General features: G+C 40.9%; 1 protein-coding gene across 12 annotated transcripts in view; it reads right to left on the bottom strand.

The window, feature by feature from the left end:
* The window catches only part of LPP (LIM domain containing preferred translocation partner in lipoma), a 637546-nt gene that overhangs the window by 530417 nt on the left and 80612 nt on the right, over positions 1–26517 (bottom strand). Inside the window, exon 1 of one of the 12 annotated variants that reach the window (XM_070243467.1) lies at positions 24118–24204. The exons of the other annotated variants lie outside the window; for them this stretch is intronic. The gene's annotated coding sequence lies outside the window, so the exon portion shown is untranslated. Of the gene's footprint in view, positions 1–24117; positions 24205–26517 lie in introns of those variants that run through there. 12 annotated transcript variants of the gene reach the window in all.

Raw genomic sequence — 26517 nt, 5'->3', positions numbered from 1 at the left:
TCCAGAGAGTTATTTGGCAAAGAGAGCTTCAGAAAACAATTTTTACTTTCCTTCTCCAAACCCCACCTCCCTCCCCCACCTCATTTTAAAAATCAGCTCCAACCTCCTAAAGAGGGAAAGAAAAAGTGAGACCCAATTCACTTCACATTTTATACCACTTAAGGAAAACCATTTCTTAGAGCGAACGCTTTACGGTTCAGAGAATAACCTACCGTCTCCTCCCGTTCCTCTCTACCTCCGCACCTCCACTCTCGCCTGTCTTCTTGCCTCGCTTCTACTTGGAAGTGGCTCTTTGCTCTCAGACCCAGCCTCATCCTTCTTGTCATCCAAAGTCTCTCCTCTCTCTCTCACACACACACACACACACACACAGTTTTGTTCCTATTTTCTTCCCTCTATTAGCAAGTAATAAATAACCACAAAGGGTAACTGTTTATTCATTCATTTATTCATTTTAAGTAGAGCTTAATAAGCAGCTACTAATAAGCACCCTACTCTCAAACAGCTAATATGCTAGTAAGGGAGATCAAACGAACCCATCAGAAACTGTAAAGTGACACGGATGGTGATGTCACAAGAGAGGCATACGTGGAAGACCTCTCCTAGCCCGGACACTGTGGGAGCCTCCTAGATACTGGACCTGGCACAGAGCAGACCCTCTCTCAAACTTTGTTGAAGGAATGAAGGATTATGTGAATAAATGGATGGAGACGCATCGAGCCCGGCCTTAAAAGGATGAGGAAGATTTGGACAGGCAGCAAGGGGAGAGCCAACATTTTATAGGTGAGGGTCATAGCTGCACAGAGGCAGGAAAATGAAAGGACCATCTCAAGAATGACCAGAAATCCAGTGCAAAGGGGAATGTTATCAGGGGAGGAGCTGGAAAGATATTCATTTAATAAACTAATATGCACTTTCTATGTGATGGATTATGACATAGTCACTGTTACACCTTTACAAATACTAACTCATTTAATCCTCCTAACAACTATTTCCATTTCACATATGAGGAAACCGAAACAGAGGAGGTTCAGAAACCTGCCAGGAAAAAGTCCTAGTTCATGGTGGAGCAGCCCGGCTGCAAAGTTTGGCTCTTAAGTGCTACATTATTACATCTCCATATTATATCAATGTCTGCTGGACAGATTATAGAGGGCCTTAAATGCCAGAAAGAGGAGTCTATGCTTTGTTCTACATGCCAAAAGAAACAACTTAAGGTTGTGAGAGCTAGACTACAGGGTCACCTTTAGGGAGAATGAGTAATTTGCATTTGTGTATAAGATTTATGGGAGCTTATGAATGGATTACAGACTCAGAGATGAATCAACCCCAACACTACCTCCTCCCCGGGCCAGCCAGTCACATACTCATAAATCACTCTTTCATTGTTATGTACATGGTCCAACAGGATACACAGTAATTTTTTTCTGTGTACGCTCAGACCCTGAAATTTGATTTTTATATTGGAATAGTCTGTTCCCATCTGATTTCCAGGCCAAGGATTCCATGGAGCCTGCCATGGAGGGACAGCATGGCTGCAGTCAGTGTGAATGGCCTCAGTCTAGCCAGAATGCTCCAAGTCACAAAATTCAGTCCATGCACTGAATAGTCACAAAAATAGCTCAGCTAAAGGACACAAGGAAAAAACTGCACTCTTTAGAACTGACGTGGCTTTCCTTTTCTCTCTCTACCACTGCTTCTGTGACCTAGTAAGGCGGTATCACTTGTCAAGAGAAAAAGCACTGGCACAGAATTCAGGAGACCTGGGTTCGAATGTTGATTGCCTCTTTTTTTTTGTACATGATCTTGGACAAGCTCTAGGCCTCAGTTTTTCTAACTGTAAAATGAGAGGTTAGTTGTCAACTACAATGCCGGTTCCCCTTCGTGTGTGTGTGAAGTTCAGGTTCAAGGGGGAATGGGGGCATCAAAACAGACCCAAGTGCATTTTGGTTGAGACAGGATTTTTTTTTTAATCTTGAATCCTTTAAAAGTGGTATATAAAGTAGAGCTGAGAACTAGGTTGTAGAGGGTGAGTTCAGGTAAAAAACCTCGGGTCACACAGTCAGACAAATAAAATGTTATGGAAGTTACCTGTAAAAGGTGAGATCACAGGTGATTTTCACTTTCTTTTTATACTTTCCTGTACATTCTAAATTTATAACATGAGCACATATTACCTTGACTGTTAAAAAAAGAAATACTTTTTAATATTAATTTTATTATTAATTAATTTTCATAATACCCAGAATTGTGCTTGACAGGAAACATCAGGAGAGACAAGTAGCTCCCTAGCAGTGTGAGAAGCAGTCTCCTCATTTTCATAAAGGAAGAACAGAATGGAGACCGTCATCACCACCGCTGTGCTCCCATGCATGGCCCGCAGCACATGAGGCTTCTTGGTGTGCCCGCCTCCCCCCGGCTGAGTCCGCGAGGACACAAGCACATCTTATGCTCCTGTTAATCCCTGCACCTCGCTCAGTGCTGCCCCATTCTCCACGCTTAGTCAATATTTCCTAAATTAACAAACAACCTTGCTAAGAACTACTACAGTTGTAGACGCAGATAATATCCAACTATATCTGAAGAAAAGGTTTTTTATTCATGAAGCCATATACATACATGATTTAAAATATTACCACCAGTCCTTAAGAAAAAAAATATAAATAAATGATTTAAAAGATCACCACCAGTCCTTAAAAAAGATTACACTATATGAGTCTGAGAGATACATATTTATTGATATAAAAATTTTTTCAAGCCATGTTGTTGAGTGAAAAGATACATCATAGAAAAGCCTGCAGTAATACATGTAATTGTAAATGCAGTCATTCCTGTAAATGTCATGTGTGTGCATGTATGTATGTATCTACACACACAGACACACACATATATATAATACGTATTTATCTATAGAGACAGACAGACAGACAGAGTGAGGGAGAGGCTTTAAAAGGTCTTTTCCAGGGTCCGGGCCAGTGGGTTAGCAGTCAAGTTCTCACGCTCTGCTTCAGTGGCCTAGGGTTCACCAGTTCAGATCCTGGGCATGGACCTACACACTGCTTGTCAGGCCATGCTGTGGCAGGCGACATATAAAGTAGATGAAGATGGGCAGGGATATTAGCTCAGGGCCAAACTGCCTCAGCAAAAACAGGAGGATTCGCAGCAGGTGTTAGCTCAGGGCTAATGTTCCTCAAAAAAAAAAAGAAAAGGTGTTCTCTAAAACTTTAACAATGATTTTCACTGAAGAATGGATTTGGCGAAATTTTTACTCTCTTCTTTGTGCTTTTCTGCATTCTTCAAATTCTCTTGAGTGCTTGGAAAATATTTTTTTAATAATAAAACTATTTTAAAATAAAAGGGAACAAGGCTACACCAAAAAGAAGAAAACTTAAAAATAAAAACATACCCACCAGCCCTACGCATTTGCCCAGACATATTTTCTCAACACAAATCTTACTGCCCACCCCAGCCAGATCTCGTATATAAATGATACACTGTGGGAGGGGGTCCCTTATTCTTTAAAATCACCTCTTTTTTCCTAATTAGCTGAAATCCATTGGTCTGTGGTGAAAAGTACTGTGAGGACAGTGGATGCTAAGGTGGAAGCAACTGCAGCAGGCTGGCGGCACCTTCCAGAGAGAAGCAAGAGCCTGGGGGCCTCTCCCAGGAGCCATTTCCCTCCTGGGCCCCTCAGTGCCCTCAGTCAGGCCTCACTTGGATCCCTCCAGGGGCCCAGCCCAGCACACTACCACCCTCCTCCAGAAACAATGCCCATTTCAACAGTGGCTCCACCGATTTCATCTGCGATGTGGCTTCCCTCACACAGCTGTTGTTCAGGCACAGTTGCTAACAAAAGACTATAAGCATTTTGTAAATATAAGGTGCTTAACCATAGCATAGCCCGTGAAGTCCTTCCTGGGGCTGTAGCAATGGTGACAATATCTACTTTGGTTTAGTTTCAGTGATGACAATGATGATGATGATGACGATAATAATAAAAACAGCCCACCCACAATAATAAAAATCAATAATAATAATAAGAGCGCACCCACTGGACACACTGGACTTGCTACCAGTTATTAAAAATACAAAGATGGGGCCGGCCCCATGGCCGAGTGGTTAAGTTCACGGCGCTCTGCTTTGGAGGCCCAGGGTTTCACTGGTTCAGATCCTGGACACGGACATGGCACTGCTCGTGAGGCCACGCTGAGGTGGCATCCCACGTGCCACAACTAGAAGGACCCACAACTAAAAAATATACAACTATGTACTGGGGGGACTTGGGGAGAGAAAGCAGAAAAAAAAAAGAAGAAGATTGGCAACAGTTGTTAGCTCAGGTGCCAATCTTTAAAAAAAAAAAAATATAAAGAAGCAAATTCCCTTCTCCAAGCACAAGAAACCGTACATTATCAGATACTGTTAAAATAGGACGGGTTTTATTAATGTTTTATTAATATTTAAAGACGATTTTTATTTTCTTCTTTAGCCCTCATCTACATTTTCTGAACTCCCTACATGACGATGCATTTTTTTATACTTTGAAAAAAAAAAAAGGGTGGGTCATTTTAAAAGACATGTAAACAACCGCCAACCTAAATAAGCCAGGCTCTCCTTTCAGAGTTTAAACCTGAGCCTTCCTCACAGTGAGCCTGCAGGGATATCCTGTAACTAGGTCACCGGATTTCATCCATCACGGTAGACCTCTCCAAATGTTCACCGAAGCCACCCATCTCTCACGAGGTTAATTTTGGACAACCGCTGAGTTGAACTAAAAGGAACACATTTATTCAAAAAACATTTAGGGAATGCCTCTAATATTCTTGGCACAGCAGGAGACACCAAAATTAAGAGGCTGCCCCATCCTCCAGAAGCGTACAGAAGGAGAGGAATTATACACACGCATAAACAAGAATAGCTCGAGGTACAATGTGATAAGTTCTAAAAGTGCTCGCGCTCTGAGCAGTGTGGAGGTTCTAGGAAAAGAAAGGTTATTTCTAGCTGCCGGGATGAGAGACGGCTCCAGGACAGAGGTAATGTTTCAGCAGGATGAGACGGGAACACAGGGAGGGATGGGACAAACCCTGGTCCAGGGTACAGTTCAGCTTGCTGGAGCCCAGGGACAGTAAAGAGTGGCCTTAATTCTGGAGAGAAAGACTGGCATGAGAGGGCGGAGAGAATGCTGAATGCCAGGCTGGAGAGTGTGGGTGTACTTCCACCGGAGCATAGTGTCTCTGTATGCACACTGTGCGCCATAGTGTTTATTTCAATTGAAGCCACTCTTTTATACGTAGTAGTAAATTAAATTAGTAAACAGAAAGTAAAGAGACTACAACAAATATCCAAGCTATTGCAAATAAGCCATAATATGTTTTGGAGTAAAATCATTGGAAATTATTGTGAATGCCCCAGAAACTAAAGAACACGCCCCTTCAATGTGGAAAATCTGGTGAGGATGAGGAGAATGAATTAAGAGGGAGGATGGCCAAAGTCACGGCTCTGTCTTTTCCTTGTTTCCAGTGATCTAATACAAAGTGGCACTTTCCCCTCCTCTTGGGCCACTAAATTCAGCACCTGTGTCCATTCTTGTAACACCCTCTCCACAGCCGACGCCACCTCAAAAAAGCATGAATGCTCTTGGTGAGTAAATTCTACCTCTCAGTGGAATGATAATATCTTAAAATTAAGAGTTCACTGGGGTCAGAAAAAAAAAAACTATGCCACACTAACAAAAGAGTAAAAGGAGGGCTTTCTGCCCCTAAAGCATTGGTTCTCCTCCCTGGCCGGACAATAGAATCTCCTGGAGTACTTGTTTTTAAAAAATGCGATACCCAGGACTCTACTCCAGCCCATTGGAATCAGAATGTTCTGAGGGGGAACCCAGGCATAATTATTAAAAAGCTCCTGAGGTGATTTTAATGTGTAGACAGGGCTGCGAGTCACTCTTGGAAGTTTAGATAAAATGCTCAAAAGAAAGCAAGATGTCAAATGAGAAGAACGGACAGACTGTTCAGCTCACACATCACAGTAATCGTTAATCACGGACCTATTCCTTTTCAAGGCCTCTTTCCCTCTGGCTGGGGAGTCCAGGGTGAGCTCTTTGTAGGAGGGGTGTCAGGTTGCCCTGGGCCTGTCAACAGATACCAGGAAGGGTCATCAGCATCACGTAATCAATGAAAGTGTGTCCTGGCATCAGAACACAAGTCAAGGACACCGAGGCAGTAGGAGCCAGCCATGGCCCATTCCAAGTCCTGCTCATCACTGTGATAGGACAGGAGGAAGGAGAAGATGGGGATCTCAATTTCTAGCCTCAATGCCATGGCAGTGAGGGGGTGTAAGTAGGACACAGGTTTTGCAGTTAGTTCTGCCACCTTCCAAGTAAACTTAAGCAAGTCCTTTCATCTCTCTGAGCCCAAGTTTCCTTATTTGCAAAGTGGGAATTAGAATATACTCTTTGCATGTTGTTTTTCTTTTCAGATTAGGAATGATGTGTGTACACAGTCTGGCACATACCAGGTGCTCAAAAAATGACAGGAATACATTGTTGTTATTATTATTATTAAGCAAATAAACCAAACTGAAATTGTCTCCAAAATGGCACTCCATGACCAAAGCGTGAACTTAAGACAAAAATGAGAAATACACGCGGTAGACAACCAATTTCATATCTCAGAAACCAGGAAGAAGTATTATTTACCCGTGCAATGTCGACTAAAAACCAGCCTGTTTAAATCTAGATATCAATTCCTTGCCCTCAGTCGTGCCTCTCAGCAAACACAAACTGACTTAGACTTCAAGTCATCAGGTCTTGCCTTTCCTCTATTCAGCCCTTATCACACAAGAGAATGACAAAGACGAAAGGTCTCTGCAGGTGACATGACCATCTCCTCCACTGTGCAGGTAAGAGAAGAAGCCCAGGCTTAATGGGGCCACACGATGCATGGGAAGCACGGCCATCCTCAAGAAGGTGGTCAGTTTTAATTACACCAAGAAGACACTAGCAGTTCAAGGAAACCATAAACACAACCCTCATTAATGAGTTTACCAACACTTCTTCTCATAAGACAGGCAGTATGGAAATGAAATGCCTTACTCTATATGTGTGCCAGGAACAGACAGCTCTAGGGCCAGAACTAAAAGCCAAGTCTGTGGATTCCGAGCCCTGGGATGGAGATGGGGTCAGACGCTCAGGCTCCAGCACTGCCTGGTACCCTCGGACAACTAATGCCCTTCACTTCTCTAAGCCACAGGTTCCCTCTCTCTAGCGAGATAATACTCCTAGACTTCCTTTAAGGATTACTGGAGAATTAGTGGATGGTGACCATGGAAACAATTTGAAAACAAATTAAAAGTAGATAAATGTGAGGGATTTGTTCTAGTCTGAACTGGAGACACCCACCTGTTGCCTCCAGGTACAAAACCATAGAGATCCACTGATAGAAGATTTGCACCCATTACCCATTTTGACCAAATGCCAAATAGCAGAGTGTTGAAATCAATATCAAGCCAAAGCTGAGACTGAAATCACTTACCATCATCACCTGAACTTCCTGGATACAAAAATAAATATGAAATTTCTCTTGTATTGAAGATAATTTATCATTGATGTTGCTGTACATGCCTTTGGATATTTTTCTGATTAGGAAATGTTAAGCGGACAAAGTTGGCATCTTACTTTTAATTATCTTTACAAAATATGAAAAATTCTTAAATAAGTCTTTTCTGGAAAGATTCATGGTCTTAAATAAAATTAAATAACTAAAACTTAAAACAGTTCTTAATGGTCATACTGTTTAATGTCATAAATGCATTCACCAAGCAATCCTATAATAATTAGAATTATGATATAATCTAATCTCACAATAATATCTCTGTTACAATTCACATTTTTATAAACATTTGTTAGCTAAGAATGGATATGATGTTCTTCTCAAAGTTACCTCATGTGCTCTGTTAACTAAGATTTAACTAATCTAATATTGGTATTAACTATCAATTTATTTCCTAATTGTTGAGCTATTCCAACATTCTTAATAATTGTTTTACCCATAAAAGTGATAGCTTTCACAATCATCATCAAATATTTTAGCATTTTACTCTTATAATATATAACTTTATATTTCAGTTGGTTTGTAGAATATCAAGATATAAAGCATTTTGAGAAGACTTTTCTCTCCAACTTACATGCAAAAGGTTCACTTATTTTTGAAAATAAATATCTGGACGTTAACTTAGTTTTTATTACTTTATATTACTTTGCAGCTAATATCTGGATATAAACAACAAATCTGAAATACATGTTTGTTCATGTTACTAACGTCTTTATGCTGATATGACACTAACCTGTGTGATGTTAGCATCATTGATCATGGAATCAATCATTATCCTGCACAAACTCAGAGATGCCCAAAATATTAATGAAGCAGGCGCGTGGCTACCCTACCCTTCCAAAGCCTGAAGCAGAGATCTAAGCCGAAGAGCAGCTTTCGGGCAAATATTAAAGCAAAACAGAAAGTCAGTGCGTCCTTAAAGGGAATTGAGTTGCCTAATTCCAAGACAGCACATCTAGTTTTTCAGTGTCTTAGCATGGAAACACAACATGGGACAAAAACTGGCATGTTCAATACATATACATCAAAAGCCTGCCACGAATCAGACATTATGCTAAGTAAGACCTCTAGAAGAACTCACAGTCCAGCAGTGGAGACAAATAAGTACACAATTAACCATTACAGTGTTCCTAGAGGTCTATATAGGAAGCATGTGTTATGGGAGACAAGGTTCAGGAAAGGCTTCACAAAATAGGACATTCAAGCCCCAAATGGAGGCTGCATGCCCAGAATCCAAGAACAAGATGAGAGAAAGAGTGATGCTCTGGAATCACATGTCAGGTGGCAGGGTGTACAGGAGAGGCCACAATTTCACGGTTTTTCAGAGCTAGTTTTGAGACTCAGTTCTATGACGACTACCTCGGTGACCTGGGAGAGTAACATAAGTTCTTTGAGCCTCAGCTTCCTCCTCTATAAAATGGAGTAGCATCTATGATTTGAGTGGGTGTGGGAAAGACTGTATGAGGCATCCAGCAAAATCACCCAGCACAGTCGTCAGCTGTGGACACGGCATTCCCCATCCTCTTTGCTCCTTCCACATTGAGAATCCACACACAGTAGATGAGCTCAGCCAACTAGAGAAGTACCTTGCCCTACAAAATCATTCAGAACCTTGTTTCTGAAGCAACCACAATGCTTTCCATACCTCCATCAACGCAGAGGATACTTTCCCAAGAATCCATGACAGGAATAATACTTAAGTAAGCCACTCCAACATTTGATAACTTCCCTGGCATGAGGCAGGAGTAAATCAGGACGTGAGAATTTATCTGTGTTTATCCAGCACTGCTCACAGAAGAGTGACACTGTGATGTGACTGGTGAGTATGGCTGAGAAAGACAAGGCCTCACAGGGTCTAAATATTTAGGTATCAGTTTCTATTAGAAGTCTTGTTAGGAGATGACACTGCAGGAAGGTGACAATCCTTCTGTAACAGCTGCCCTGGGTGATTTTTGATTATTCAGCTACACGTGCCACATCTTTCACCTGAGAAGCGTTGAAGGAATTCTATCCACTGCGTCTGGTGGACATGAGGTTGTTGGTGCCCCAAAGAGGAAGATGCCTGTGGAACAGGGAATATTCTCCTTTAGATCCTTCAGACCCTTTGCTCTGATTCTTCCTTCACCAGGCAATGCCTCTGACAACGAGTTCCATTTCCACAGCATCCAAAGCAGAGCACAGACACCGGCAAGCCAATTAATGCAAAGCTCTTGCTCCGAGGCATATAGGAAAGTGGCATTGAGTTGATCCTGGGCTGCCTTATGCATCTGACTAATGCAAGCCAATTTCCTCCCCATCCCACCACTGAAAGCCTGACTAGCTATTTTAAAAAAGGGGGTGGGGAGTTCCAGGTCTAAAATGATGAGGACAAGATGCACACAATCAGGTGAGGCCCTATGTTGTAACTGGCAGACACTTCTAAATCCCCAAGGGTGATACCGAGTGAATTGTAGAATCTTACTGAACTCTTCCTGCCCTTACAAGGGCAGCTCCATTTGTTTTGGCTCTCACCTTCTTTCGTAGTTTTGGAATATATCATTTGTAGAATTGAACTTCATGAGAACAAACGCGCAGATCTAATTTAATGTCTAGTAACTTAAATTCATCAGGCATTTCTTGAGCAAAAACCATGTGCACAGATGGCCCTGAGCAAGACCCTGGAAGTACAAAGGTGAATTAAGATACAATCATTGACTCAGGCAGCACAATGATGTTCCTTGCAGGCACTAAGTAAAGGTTAACTGTTGAATGTTGCAATAGGTAAATATTATAAATATTAATGTTAATGTTAAAAGTAAAGAACCTATTTAACAATAAAGGACTAGTTTAAAAAGCAAGTCCCAGAACAGCAGTCTGCAATGTATACACACACACACACACACACACACACACACACACACACACGATAGAACATTATTCACTAGAATGTATTTTGGAGTAATAGGATCACAGGCAATCTAGATCTTTTTTTCTTATACTTTATGTTTTCCAAATTTTCTACAACAAAAATTAATTACTTGTATATTCAAAAAGAGCACCAATAAAATGTTGGAAATAAAATATAGTAGCATTCTAGAGACAGGAACTGGGAATAAAAGAAAAAGAAACTAATAGACTCAGAATTCTGAGCTCCCAACGAGCTCCTGTATTAAACTTAGACATCTGACACCCAGTCCCTACTCAGAAGATCCGTGTGTGTATGTGTGCGCACGCGCATGTGCATGCCTGAGCACACATGCATGGCTAAGACTAACCTAAAATGTGGGTTCCCGTTGGGATGAGAGTGGGTGCAGGGAAGACTGGACAAGCTCCAGGAGATAGTCAGTGATCTCTCAGAGAGGCTGAAACTGGAGCACAACAGAGTGTCTCCTGATCAGAAAAGCTATTCAAACATAGAAGATGCACGGGATGGAGAAAACCAACAGTGATTTCCAGTGTGACTCCTAAACTGAAAGCAGTAAGGCAGAGCTCCCAACTGCAGGCATGAGCTTCTGAACTAGCTGCTTCCCCCCGGGGTCAATTCTATGTGCCTATTCCTGGGTGACAAGCAGCAACGATTCAATCATTTATTTAATAATCATTCATGATTAAGCTTTACACCTCTAGACAAGCCAGGGAGTTATACACATAATTCTCTGCAAATATGTTTATCTAATTTTTTAGACTGAAAAGGAAGAAACTGCTGTTAAAAACATACATTTGGAAGGGGAACCAAACCAGGAACACTGCAACAAGCTAAGTGAGAGCTGGCAACTTCAAGCTCAGAAACACTTCAGGAGAACCTACCAAATGCCAGGTACTGGGGGAGGTGTTCGTATCACGGTAATGAATAAAACAGGCACAGTTCCTGCCTTCACAGAGCTTAACTTTAGAAGAATTTAGGAGGAAGCTATAAAACCAAAATGTAGATGCAGAATCCTGATACTATATGATATAATGTTGCAACACTAATAAAGTGGACCTTGCAGATCAGAGTACCGAAGCTATCCATGGATGTAGGAGTGGGGAGCGGATTTTTGTTCCTGATCAAATAAATTTGAAAAATTCATACTAAGAGCTCAGAAAAGTCCTACAGCAAAGAAACATGGCTAAATTTGCTTAAGCTGGCATTTCCTAAACATGTTTGACCACAAAAATCCCCCTTTTCATGGGATATCTATCAACAGCTCAGAGAAGACTAAAATTTAGCAAAATACACAGTAACGGTTGTGCCATCAATATTAAATTATCATCAAATGAGTTCCTTTAAAAGAGATGGGAACGTTTATGATGCTTTCTATAAAAACTAATACACTTTTAAGTTTTGAAGGTATGAAAACTTATTTATTTGGAATTCTTCCCAACTTGCCAGAGAATTAAGGACCTGGAAAGCTAGGCACCCCCTAACCCCAAAACCTCCAAAGTCTACTTCTCACACAGTGTAGCTATGACATCACTGAAACCCCAGCAGTTGGCAGAAGAGAGCACAGTGTGTAATCAACATGTGCCCAGGTGCTAGAGACAGCAGAAACAGAGTCACAGGTGCTCACAAAAATGTATACAGACAAGTTCTCATGATCTATTTCAGGGAGGAGGAAGGGTTACAGATATTAAGAGGGAAAGGCCAGATAATGCCTAAATCTCTCTTTTCTTTTAAACACTTTTCCTGCTAAATATGTTCATCAATTTATGGACAGGAGAAATGGATCAGAGAGGTTGACTTGCAAAGAGACAGAGTTCTGGGCTGACAGTCAGGAGATTTAGGTTCAAACTTGGTCTCAGTCATTATCTAGCCAGAACCTCATTTTCCTCTGATCAGCCTGCTCTGCTGTTCACCATCATTCATCCTCCTTCACATCTAGTCACGGTGTAAGTTAAAAAGTAACCACCAACCTCAAATTACAGAAGCAAAGAGTTCTCCTACTAAATGGTACTGGGACACTAGATAGCCATTTGGAAAAAAGATAAAATTAGATCCATTCATCACATCATACACAAGAATAGACTGCAAATGAATCAGAGATCTAAATGTGAAAAATGAAACTACACAGATACTGGAAGATAACGTGAGTGAAGACGGGTGTTATAAAATGCTTTCTAACTAAGATCAAAGTCCAGAAGCAATAAAAGATCATAAAATCTGTCTATATAAACATAAAACATTTTCCACGATAATAAAAAGAAAAAACACTGTAAACAAAGTCAAAAGACAATGAATTAGAAAAAATCTGTAATATATTTCATAGATGAAGGGCTAACATCCAAAGACTTTTTTGAGGAAAACAAGACCAAAAATCCAACAGAAAAAATGGGCAAAACACAGGAAAAGACAATTCACAAAAATGGAATTTATAAAATTAACAAATATAGTCTTTAAACACATAAAAAAATGTTCAGCTTCATTCATAACACGATATACAAATTAAAACTAAACTGAGATATCATTTCTCACCATCAGATTAGCAAAAATTCAAAAGTTTGATAATAACTCTCTGCGTTTGAGAATGCGGACAGGACAGCCCCATAGAGAGGAATTTGGCACTACCTTACAAGACACTGAGCCTTGACCCAGCATTCCCACTTTTAGGAATACAGCCTGCAGATATACCTCCAATGATATGAAAATAAATATGCAGAACAGTATTCACTGCAGAAAACTAGTCAACTGTCCAAGTATAGGAAATCAGTTGGTTAAATAAGAGACAGACAGATAGACAGAGAAAAGGAAGGAAGGGAAGGAAGGAAGGAGGGAAGGAAGGGAAGAGGGAAGACATAAAAAGAAAGAAGAAAAAATTTTTTTAAAAAGGAGAGTGCAAATATATATATATAACACATTACCTTTTGTGTAAGAAAGAAGACGAACTAGGAAAACATACATATATCAGGTTTAAAAAGAAACACAGAGGGGTGGCCCAGTGGTGTAGTGGTCAAGTTCACATGCTCTACTTCAGCTGCCCAGGGTTCGCGAGCTTGGATCCCAGGTGCGGATCTACACACTGCTTACCAAGCCATGCTGTGGTGGCATCCCATATACAAAATAGAGGAAGATTGGCACGGATCTTAGCTTAGGAACAATCTTCCTCACCAAAAAACAAAACAAAGAAACTCAAGAAGGATAACCAAGAAAACAATGAGGTTAGTTACCTACAAGAGATGCAGGGAGTCATGGGGTGGAAGGAATATTGGGGGGAGGGGCACTTCTCTGAGCATAGCTTTTTGTATAGAGTTGACATCTGGAAGCATATGGTAATATTTTACATATTCAAAAAAAATTAAATCAACAAGGTAAGGGTAGGAAGGAGGAAAACTAAAAGCAAACTGAAACAATGGAATCCAGATATATTTAAAATGAACAACGGAATGACACTGGGGGGTTGGGGGAGGGTTCATAAAGAAAAAAAGAACCATCCAGGTAATTCCTGAGCACAGCACTTGACAATATGCTGTCAGTCTTGGACAGAGTTAAAGTTAGAGGAGGGGCATTACAAGCAAATCCCAAACTCTTTATAGCAGGTTTGTTTTGTGTAGCAGCATGGGCAAAAAAATCATGATTATTACTTCTGTACTCATACATGTAGACACATCCATATAGTCACAGGTATGCATATATGCAGGTGTGTTACATATATATGCATGCCATATACTTTCATGTGTAAAATTTCCTGGCTCTGGACATTGAAAGGCTATGAGCAAAGGCACCAGAGCAGCAACAAGCACATTTAGCACTCAAATATTGATCCCTAATACCATTTCCCACTAAAAAGAACCAGGACATATCAAAGAAATGTTGATTTCAGGGCTCCGGCAGCGAAGATACAAGAGGAAACGAGAACATCTTTTTATTCTAGCAGGTAAATAAGTGATAACAACCACAACAAAGATGGGGACATGTTTCTTATTAATTATTTAATTTTTATTGAACATCCATAGTAGGGAATAGTTTTAATTGGGTGAAGGCAACATGGTAAATTGGAATTTGGAGTAGGAAGACTATTACGTATTAGTTGCATAATCTTACCAGTCATTTAATCATTTTTTAAACTGATTTCCATAAGTGAAAAAAAATGGGAGGAATAGTGCCTACCTCACAGATTCCTTTGTGCTCACAAAGCAGTGTAATATTTATAAAGTGCCTACTGAGTGTGGTACTTAGTATGTAGTTGGTGCCCATTAAAGCTGGTTCCCAATCTCCTTAATAGTCTCTAACTCTTTGCTAGAAACCACTCTCAGTTCTTTTCTTTGTCAGGTCATTATCTCATGAACACAAAGAGAGAAGAGAGAAGGCAGGGACTCTGGCCTAGAGTAGAATGCAGAATACTGAATGATAAGCATGAAGGAAGTGCTACAGATGGGAAATCACATTTCACAACCATCATAGTAAAGATTGATGTAGGTAAGAATTTAGGGGAAAATGGTGATGAGGAGAAGGAGTAAAGTATCTCCTCTTGGATTGCTTAATATTTGCAAAGGAAAAGTTAGTAACTATATAGTGGAGAAATTGGACAACACCTTGACCGGGTGATCAAGATCAACAACATGAGCCTCCGGATGTAATACCTGAAGAGGACACAACATCACCGATGCAGTATTCTAACGGAGAACGCATAACTGAATCTAAACATGAAGAAACAATTGACTAAGACAATGAGGAATATTATATATATTTTTATATATATATTTCTTTATTTTATTTTATTTTATTTATATTTATATTTTATTTTATTTTATTTTGCTGAGGAAGATTAGCCCTGAGCTAACATCTGTACCAATCTTCCTCCACTTTATATGTTATGTGGGTCACCACCGCAGCATGGCTGATGAGTGTTATAGGTCTGTGCCCAGGATCTGAACCCATGAACCTGGGCCACCGAAGGAGCACTGTATTCTTTAAAAATGTTAACGCCATGAAAGATAAAGACTCTGTAAATGTTCCAGATTAAAAGAGACTAAAGAGACATGACAACTAAATGTACTACTTGATCCTAGCCTGGATTCTCTACTGAGGGGAAAGACGCTATCAAGAACTGAACTGGGTAAACTGACAAAACAGGAGTACAGAGGGTAGATTAAGTATTGAATCAGTGTTAAGTGTACTAAAGCTGATAACTATATTGTGAATATGAAAAAACTCCCCTTAATCTTAAGAAATCCAGATTCTATTTAGGGGTTAGGGGCCATGATATATCCAACTTATTCTCAAATACTTTAGGAAAAAATATATATCTTATAGAATATTAATATATTATATGTATATATACACACAGGGGGGAGAATGCAAATGGAATAACATATTAGCAATAATTGAATCTGGATAAAAGCATATGGATATTATTTGGACAACTATTCTCATTCTTGAAACTTTTTAATGAATTTGAAATCATTTACAGTAAAAAATTAAAGAAAAAATAACCATTGAGAAAGAGAAGGGGAAAAACATAACTAAGAATCAGCTCTATTTTCTAATAGGATTTAAAAATAATAAATAAATGAAGCCCAAGCTACTTCATTCCCTGTAACATTTATGTGTACATATATTTCACAGATACAAAAAAAAAAAAAAATTTGTATATTTTAATTTCTTAACATAGAAAAAGATTCTATAATTTCTTCTTCTAAAACTCCTAGGGGTGAAAACACCTAAGATGTCCAAGGCCACAGTGGATATGTAACCAAGGCTACAATTACAAGATTTGTAGGTCAATTCAAGCCTCTGAAATTCCAGTTCACCACATATGCCATCCGAGTGCTACATCCCTTCTAGAAAGAGCAAGTTTAGAGCTGGAAGATGAGCTATATCTAAACAGGTAATAGCTAGCATCAATTTTTAAAAATCTATCCACAGTGGCCTTTGAGGTTAAGATTTACCAAATGGATGGGGGTGGCGTGGGACAGAGAGCACTCTTCTGGTCAAAACATGGAACAGGTCACGTGTGCTGCCTTCCACTACACACCTGAACTTCCAGCAGAAGGAAACATTAGTGAATCAGGCCTTGAAGTTTCCTTCCTGGATAAGTTTGGAGAATTAAAAAAAGAAGATATGAAGGTTAGACGTTATGAGGTCAAGAACCATCAACCAAATGGAATTTGATATTTAACAGAAACAGGTAAAATATCTGGGAAGGCAGCAAAACTCTCAGCCCTCTGATTGCAAAACAGGTTCTGCTGACTGACTATATATATATAAAATTAAAAATTATACTGCAGCTGAATACTAGGTATTGTTCCCTTCCAAAAAGCACTAAAATATAAAGGTCAGTTAGCTTGAATGGTATTTTATTGCACATACTTTAAAAAGACCTTGAATAATTAAAGCAATGAAATATATCCCTTGCTATCATTTTTAAACGTTCTTAGAAGCAGAAAAAGAAGGCACGTCTCGATGTGAAAAAATGTTAACTCCTTCTCTCCCTTTACACATTTGCTTCATGGCCCCACAGAACTTATGAGTCTTTTCAGTCGAGTTTGCATTTCTTGTCATCCAGCAGTTGAGTTTGCATTTCTTGTCATCCAGCAGTTTTCGCTTAGGTGTCAGGGAGGACACCAGCCCAGAAGGGCAGCCCACGGAGTAAGATGTTAACCAAGATACCATCAAAGATGCAGATCAAAGATCAGATCAATGGTTCTCCCAGGAGCTTGAAAAAAAGCCTGGAGCTCAGGCCCCACCCACAGACATTGTGACTGAGGTGAGCCACTTAGGGACAGAGCATTTTTTTAAAGCTCCTCTGGAGATTTTTATAGATGGCCAAGTTTGCAAACCACTGGACTAGAAGATTCTATGCTCTTTTGCAGCTCCTCAGCTCTAGGAAAAGCTTCAACCATCTGCTGCTTTAGACTGTCCTTAAGAGTGACACTGATAGCATCATTTTATTCCCACAAAGTGGCAAAAATGACAAACCAATTTCACCAGTCTATAGAAAAAAGTATTAATAAATTTTAAAGTACTTTGCATATGTGAATATCAGTTTTTATCAACTTCCTTAAATAATATATAAAACTATTCCCTCTACTCTTCAAAGATATTATTTTGCTATTGCTCAACTCATCTAGATAGAGTTCAAGGCTCTAAAAATAGCCTCAACCTTTTTATCCTTATCAAAGTACCTGGCAACTAGTACCTTGGGTGTGGATTGTACTCGCTCACAGAATCATAGATCCCAGGGTAGGAAGAGCTTCCTGCCTTCATGCAGAAAAGAGGTCGGTGCCCCATTTCACAGACAGGTCAAGTGAGGCTCAGAAAGCTCAAGGGATTTCAGCTCAGTCACACTCAGGTCTCCACACTGACTCACCTCTCTGACTTCTGAAGGTCAGAGACTTTCCTGTTGAGCCTTTAAATACACACTGAATATAGTTCCCGTTCTAGTTCACCTGGGTGACTTGGGACAACCACGGTCGCCTCTCTGGGCCATGGTTCACTCACCTCTAGCAAAGGAGGTTGTGACCCGATAAGCTCTCATCTGAGGCTGTAAAATGAAAGAAAAGCCTTAGATATCAATAAATTAAGTTGCTCAATGGATTAGTAACGTTCAGCAAGATATTTAGTAGAAGAGGGGAAGAATTCTCTATAAATAAATACCAAAATCTGGGCTTGGGATATGAAAAAGGGCATGGGGTGCTAATCACAAACAAATTCACGCAATGAATTGCAGGTGTCTGCTTTCCAGAGGCTTCTTAAAGTTACTGAGTTGATTGCATGGATTGATGGGTCACCATTCCCACCTCAAGGGCAGAAAATGAAACAGATGCCCGGAAATATCTGTCTGTTGCTGAAGCCCTCATGTTTCACGGATTTAATGTTAATGAAAAAAGAAAGTTGTGGAGATCATCTTGTTCAATAACCTCATTTTAGAGAAAAAGAAATAACAAGGGATAAAAAAAAACTTGCTCAAATGACTAAACAATTAAGAAGCAGATAGAACATCCCAGGGATATTCTAGTCGTTTCTCCACTAGAAAATGCTCACATCATGTCACACTATTTTATAGTACCAGCCAAAAAATAAAATGGAAAACTTTGAATATATATTTCAACAATTTCAGCCAAGAAACGGCAATGATTTTGTTTTCCTAATAAATTAAGATTCCATGGACCAAGAAGAACAGTATGGGTGGCACAATGAATTTACCATTATCAGATTATTTTAAATCAGGGGACACCCAAAAGCAACGTTATTCTGATGTATAAAAAATACAGAGGCTGGAGAAGGAAATGTGCTCTGTTATTTGATTATTAAGTAAACTTTGCAATCTTCATTGTACGGGTAGCATTATTACACAAGCTGGTGGTGGAATGAAATTCAAGTCCGCAAACCTTTACCGAGTATTTCCTCTGTGGACAGCTCTGTGCCAGAACCCGGGGGGAACACAATTATGAGAAAACACCATCCCTGCCCACAACCTGTTTAAAATCAAAAGAGGCAGAATTATGCAAACAATTTACCCTAATTCAAGCCTTGAGTGATGAGCGTAAAAAAGAGGAAAAAAATTAACACCGGCAACAGACCCCGGATGAGAAACCAATAGTTTCAAGGGGGCCCAGCGTGACAGACAGGGAGGAAATCAGGAGGAGCACTGACCCCCACCCCATTGGGCTCAATCAGAGACCCACAAATGCTCTATGACCTCTGTCAGCCCAGTTTTCCAAGATACTGAATGTGATCAAGCTAAACAATTTATACCTAAATGTGCCTTCCCTGCTCCAGATCCATCTCCCCCTCTCCTCACGCAATTCAACAAACAGCAGTTGTTCGCATACTGCATTCAAAGCCCTGGGCTGGACACTCGGTGGAAGAAAGAAACTCATTAGACACGGTCCATGCCCTCAAGGAACTCACGATCTGGTGAGGAAATACAGAAGAATCCATCCACTAGGCATTCATTCAACTGACATTGATTGAAAATTTACTATACATCAGGTATCGAAGGACATGCTGAGGCTTCAGAAATGAGCAGGACACAGCTGAGTTCACAGTCCAGGGCAGAAGACAGCACAATACCAAGTAAGCACCACGCAGTATGCTGAGGGCAAAGGAGAGGTATGTGCACCAGGAGCTTTAGGAGAAGCGGCTCCTGGGAAGGGAGGGGGTTGGTTATCAGGGACGACATGGGAAGGGCACCTCTACAACTAATGATTGTACTTCTGACTCGAATACATGCCACACACCATGAAAGGACCCCTAGGAGTATTCTGAGCAAAGCCTGAGCCTTGAAGGCAGGGCAGAAAGTCTTCTAATTGCTTCGATGACTCACAAACCAGCCAGTGGGTCAGAGCTGGGAGAAACTTTAGAGAAAGTGGCACATGGCGAGCAGCAAAAGTAGGATCAGAATGCAGAACTCCAGACGACCAGATGGTGCTCCTGCCCAAGCCCACCAGCCTCCTCTGGATCTGTGAAAGAGTTGGTCACCCCCAGCTAGGCCACATGGCCATCCCAGGCTAGCAGGGGGTGAGGAACCATTTCAGCAAGAGGCTCAGATTGTGGTTGAGAAGTTCCCACCTCGGCAATGTGGACCTTTTGTTATTGTTGTCTTAAGGAGACATGCTCGTACATAAACAGTCCCAAATGAAAGCCATTCCCAGCATTCCTACAGCTCTATATAAGATATGGACCTGAACTCAGCTTAGTCAGAATGAACATTCTGGTTAACCTCCTTTCTCCACAGTGGGGAAACTGAGACCCGGTGAGACTGAGATCTCTCTGCCCAATCACATCACAGATGAGACAGCACCTGAACTAAGGATCAAGCATGTTTTACTAAATGCTCCCAGCTTGGTGGCCTATGACCTCAGTCACACAGCCCACAAGAGTGATAGGCACCAGGAGGAAAGGATGGTGCCAAGGGATACATTAATAGACAATGCATGGCAGAGACAGATGATAGGAAATTAAGGGATAAAGGAAGAGAGAGAAAGAAACCATCTCACAACTCTTCTCTCACAAGCTTCTCAAAGGTCCTTCCCAGATCCAGCCTTCTGCAACGCTACCCCCGTCCTTTGAGGTGTGCTCTCTATTTAACCTGCCCCGACTCGCACCATTTTTCTATCAGTATCCAACAGCAAAGGTGGCAGAGGACTGCCAATTTCTTGTGAATCCTGAAGATTTCCTTTATGAGTCACGGAAAACTGAAATAACTCGGGAGGCGGGATGACTTTAGAAAGAAACACAGTTTTAAATCCGTTCCCACTAATTTGTTCCGCTGTGTGGTATAACTCCTGAAGACAGAAAAAATTAAGTTTCTAGAGTTGACGTCAAAATAGGAGTTTTTGTAAGGTTGTGTCAATTGTCACCGTGGCATTTTTTATTAGGATTCTTCTTACTGTCATTTTTTTGTTACATTAATTATAGTTTGATCAGTGTAGGAGCTATTTTGAATCCATGGGACTTTCCTAACCAGATTGTTTTGGCATTTTAAAGTCACTCACATCGGGGCCTAAACAATATGGCAAATATCTCTTTTTCTCTCTCCTTTATACTCAAATTCTAAACAAAGGAACCATCTGTTCTCTTTCTAAAAACATCGGCCCTTGTTTTCATTTTTCCCATAATAATACCTCAAACTTATATCAAATCTTTCTCCAACTTGCTTATTAAAGCATTTTTTAGATATTGCCTCATTCATCTTCAACATCACCCCCTACAAACCCGGGAGAAAGGGGAAATGTTGGCCAATTTTCAGTTAGGTAAGTGATTTTTGGATGTTTAACGAATTTTGTACGAATGATTGCATATTGGCATCAGAAGGGACCCTGGCCATCATCTAGCCCAGTTCCACCTCGTACATATGTAAAAGGGAGACCCAGAAAGGAGAAGTCACGTTGTGATCTATTTGCGTAGTTAGCTGTCTACCCCTGACTGTAAGCAGCGAAGGTAAGAACCGTGTCTTCTATACTTTTGTATCTCTGGGACCTCATGTGTAAAAAGGGCTCATTTAAATATTGGTTGAATAAATGAAAATGGTTGCGAATAGTTCCACAGGTGGTTGTGGCAGAGCTGGGGTCGGCTGAGCTCAGCTCTCCTAGCCTCTTATTGAGAGCGTTATTTTTAATAACACCCCAGGGACCTGAATGCAAGAAGAATTAAACAGAGACGCCTCCAAAAAAGTGTTAGGATTGGGCAAGAACGGCTAAGATATAGGGCTGTGTATATAGGCAAGAAATGTATTGAAGAAATCCAGTAGGAATCACCAAGTTTGGCCATTGGCCATGTTAAAACTTAACCCAGGTTCAGTTGACTCTCTAAAAGTTCTGCATTCTTTACATGCTCGACACATTTGGGGATCTGATGGAGCTGGTCCTTCAATATTACCCAACTGGAAGAAATGCTGTGTCTTAGTGCCAAAGGATAGCATGTGTTCATAACACCCCTGAGCCCACTAGGGCAGCAGCCTCCACCGTGCGGCTTACCCCCATCTCTCACTGTAACTCGAGAGCACTCACAATCTCGGGATCATGAAATCCACCGGGCCAGAGTTTTCCAACGAGCAGAGATGTCACTGAAATAAAAACCTTTTTTCCACGTGCCTAGCTGGAAATCAGCAACTCGTTTGGCGTGTTTTTCTTATTTTCAGAATGCCCTATTCACCACTGCTACTTCCTTGAAGCTAAATGAATAATAAATTGTTTCTAGAAAAGCAAGTTAAATGTGGGATTCTGTCATCTGAATTGCTTCCACAGTAGTAGTTCTAACAAAGTCAATAACTCCCTAAAGATTCTTCAAAAATAGATCGTCTGCCTAGACGAGAAAGCTGGAGGTCCGAGGAGACAAGAATAATATTTTCTTTAAGTAAAAGAAAAAAGAAAAGAAATCCTAGAGCTAAAAAGAACTCAAGTATATTATACTGTAGTCTTGCACAAAGTGAATTAATTACAGATATGAACAGGAAACGAATTAGTTACAAAATAGAAACAAATCAACATAAATGAACCTTCAAATACTTCAGATGATTTTTTGGTCAAAGGGGGAGGTGGGTGAGGATGGGAGGGGAGGAGAAAAAAAATCACAGCAAACAAGTACGTAGACACAAACCCCTAACATGCTGTGTCTGACACAGACACAGAGGCTGCCACTGGTGTCTGGGATTGTCCAGCACACCATGGGAAGCATTTATATCAAGCCATGCTGTATCAGCAGGAGAAACGGACAGCATGTACTTTAGGGCAAACAGCGGCAGCGAGGCCCCCTGCACAGAGAGCAGACACAGCAGGTTGAATTCACGCTATAATAATCCTGTCCTCACTCACCACTCTCTGCTCCCCGAGGCATGCAGCATCAAGGCTGTCTCCGGGACCATTTATCATTCTTGCAGCCACTACACAGAATGGTAACCCTCTCCCAATATGTTTCTGACAAAAGTTTGCCCATTTCATACACATGGACCTTCCTGTTCTCAGGCTACCTCCAAAAATAACCCTTGGACTTTGCAAACATCCCCCATAATTCAGCATCTTAATGTTTTACGTTTAAAAGTGAAAGAACATTTAAGAACATATAACAGGGGCCAGCCCGGTGGCTCAGCAACGAAGTTCGAACATTCGGCTTCGGCAGCCCAGGGTTCACCTGTTCGGATCCCGGGTGCGGACATGGCACTGCTTGGCACACCATGCTGTGGTAGGCGTCCCACATATAAAGTAGAGGAAGACGGGCATGGATGTTAGCTCAGGGCCAGTCTTCCTCAGTGAAAAGAGGAGGATTGGCAGTAGTTAGCTCAGGGCTAATCTTCCTCAAAATGAATAAATAAATAAATATTTTGTTTTTAAAGTTTAAAAAAAAAAACATATAACAGATCCACAAAATGTTAACTTAACAGGCCTTGATCTCCAAACCTAACTTTTTCAGAGGATCATTTGTAAGCTAGCATTTGGTGAAGCCAGTTACCTAAGTGTTCATCTCCTGTCTGATTATGTGTCTGTCATGTCTGCTAGGACAGAGAAAGCCTGTGCTCGCAAGCTCTCACAGCCCTTGACGTCTCCCTCTGACAAAACCACGTCTGAGCCAAGAACCCCAAAGAAGGCAGACGCTTCATCTCACATGAGCAACCACATAGGCTGACCAGTAAATACAATTTAATAGTGATGATTTGTACTTTTCCAAATAAGTTTCTATTGAAGGATTTTGCTGGTTTGATATTCTAACTACTCAATTAAAGTTGGACGATTTGGGGAAAGGACTTCAAACACTCTGAACATCAGTTTCCTTTTTTCCAAAATAAAGCAAGCAAATTCAGTTAGCATTAGACTTCCTTCTGGCTCAAATTCTGCACCTAATTATGAAGTCCCTTCTGCCAAGTGGTCTGCCTTCTCCCCCTTTAGTTTGTTCGTCTCCCCTTCACCTTCTCTGTCTCCTGCACACACACACACACTCTCACCCCAAACACTCACTCTAATCCAGTCTACAACCTTGTTACACAAGCAACCAGCAATTCCTACCCATATTCCTCATCATTGCTTCTCTGCTTAAGATTTGACACCAGAAAGACTTTTAAATTCGTTTACGAGAGAAAAATGAGACACACAGACACCACTGACACACAGACCTCACCTTGCGATGAGATCCTCTTTGGTTTCAGCAATGTCTTCATCACCCCAAGCCACAGAGGCAGCCATCTGCCAGGGTTCCAGCTGCTCAAGTCCAATCTCTACCTCTTAATCCCTGAGACCTTGAACAAGTCATTTTACCTTTCTGGGCCTCAGGTTCCCTAACTGTAAAGGGAGGCATTTGAGATAAAATAAATGCCACAGTGTCTACCAATTCTGACATCCTCCTCTAGAGCTCTGAGATGTCATTGGAAACAAAGCAAACACCCACCGAAACCCTCCATCTGGCACTGGTGTTTACCTACGGGCTCCCAGATAAATGGAAGTGACTTTTTGCATGATCTTGCACAATAAATAATAATAGCGTATCAATAGGGGCACATAGTTCTAATTTGTGTTTGTTTATTTGTTTAGTTCCAGGCTAAAGAAGTTGCAGGTACCACCTGCCAAGGCCTTGGAGATTCCATGATGCCCTTTTTTTTCTTTTCTACAATGGGCCAAAAGTTCAGAAACTAAAACGGTGAAAGTGGAAACCACACGGTAAAAATATGGAGCCTGAAATATTGAGAAAATGATTTAAAGAAAATAATACCACATCCTTCTTTAAAACCTTTTTTTTAACCAATAATGATAGTAAGAAGGGGTAATATAAAGTAAAAATAAAATCGAGCGCAGAAAAGACTGATTTGCCTAGGATCCCTCTCAGCCGTGTCATCGGCACGAACAGCAAAGACTGTAATACTCATGTTTCTATTTGTTGCCCTCAACTGACATGGTTGGTCGTTTTGTTTTGTTTTAAATAAAATGGGGAAGCAACAAATATATTAAATCCATCTGCAAAAAACCCATATTTGCATGTGGAAAACAAATAAGTGGGTGCCTGAATGGGTGATTAGGCATGCAATTGCCCATCTGCGCCCAGGGCCCCAGCCGCCCTGCAGGTGTGACTGTCACAGGAGCAGAGCAAGGGCAAGGAGAGTCCTCAGTTATGAAGGGCAACAGATAGGAGAGAAACCAGCACCCTGCGCAACTGGACTTGTTCTGAGCTGCCCACAGCTCCTGTCCCAGCTCCCCATCCACTGCCCCATATCTTAAACCAAAAACCAGAAATACCTTTTGTCATCCTTTTGTTAGATTTCTGTGGATTCTTTAAATCATGAAGGCAATTTTTTTTTTCCTGAGCATCTTCAACGTGTGCTTAACAAATCTTTGTTGTTGCAACTATTTTTATGAGCGTTGAGTGACCTCCTCTCCTACACTCTTCACCTGGGTCACTCAACTCCAGCCACACTGGCCTTGTCACTTTTCTGGAATGTACCAAGCTCGCTTCGGCCTCAGGGCCCTTGCAAATGCTTTCTCAAAGCCTGAAACATTCTTGCCCTTCTTATCTCCAGCTGACTGCCTCACTTCATTCAGGTCCCCACTCACAGGTACTCTTCTCAGTAAGACCTTCTCAGACCAATGAATTTAAATCTGAGTCTTCCGTGACCTCTGTGCCTTTAAGCTGCTTTATTTTTCTTCTGAAAATAGACTACAACCTATATATTATATATTTACTCATTAATTTGTGTTTTGTCTGTCGCCATCAAATAAAAGGTTTGTGTGATTTTGTTCACAGTTCTACTTCTGAGTGTCCAGCACACAGTAGGTGCTCAATAAACAGCTGTTAACTTAATGAGTCATCATTATTTGCAAACCACTACACTAAGCACCATAGGTCCTCTTGTGGAATAAGACAGGATTCATGCTCTTAAGAAGCTTCTACAATCTAGTGGAGAAGGAAGGCTGAAAATCTGGTTATATAGCAGAACAAAGTGACAGGAATGTTCTACTGCATGTATAAACGAAGCACTCTGAGAGTACAGAAAAAGCAAACTGCTGACAATGGGCTGGGGGGATTGAGGGAGGCCAACAGAACAGAATTCTCTGGAACTATCTCGAGAAGCAGCACAGAAATCATCTTCAAAAATACATTCAGTACAAAAATGCACTAAGACATCCTCAGTTAGCCTCCATTCCTTCATCAATAATGCTAAGTAGAACAAAAGATTGCCCAAGATAAGTCAGCAGTTATGTATGCCAAGACCACGGAGAAAGAAAGAATCACTTTCCTCCACAAAGCCTTCATTTTAAAATAGAAATTATTTAAATGCACACAAAACATGTCTTCAGAAAATTCCAGACTCGACAAGGAGGACCTTAAAGGGCATCCAGTCCAACTTCTGATCCCTTCTACAAAGGACCCATCAGTACCAGCCCCTCCCTAATACCTGCAGTGATGGAGAACTCAGAACCCCCCAAAATGGAACATTTCACTTGTGGTCTGCTCTTAATATTAAAAAGTTCTTCCTCATGCTGTCTTCCTCCTGCTTTTACCCCCTGCTCCCAGAACTCCTTCTGAGCT

The sequence above is a fragment of the Equus caballus genome, chromosome 19 (genome assembly GCF_041296265.1).
Source record: "Equus caballus isolate H_3958 breed thoroughbred chromosome 19, TB-T2T, whole genome shotgun sequence".
Taxonomy (NCBI): domain Eukaryota; kingdom Metazoa; phylum Chordata; class Mammalia; order Perissodactyla; family Equidae; genus Equus; species Equus caballus.
Note: the sequence above shows the minus strand (reverse complement) of the source record. Positions and strands in the feature narration are given on the sequence as shown.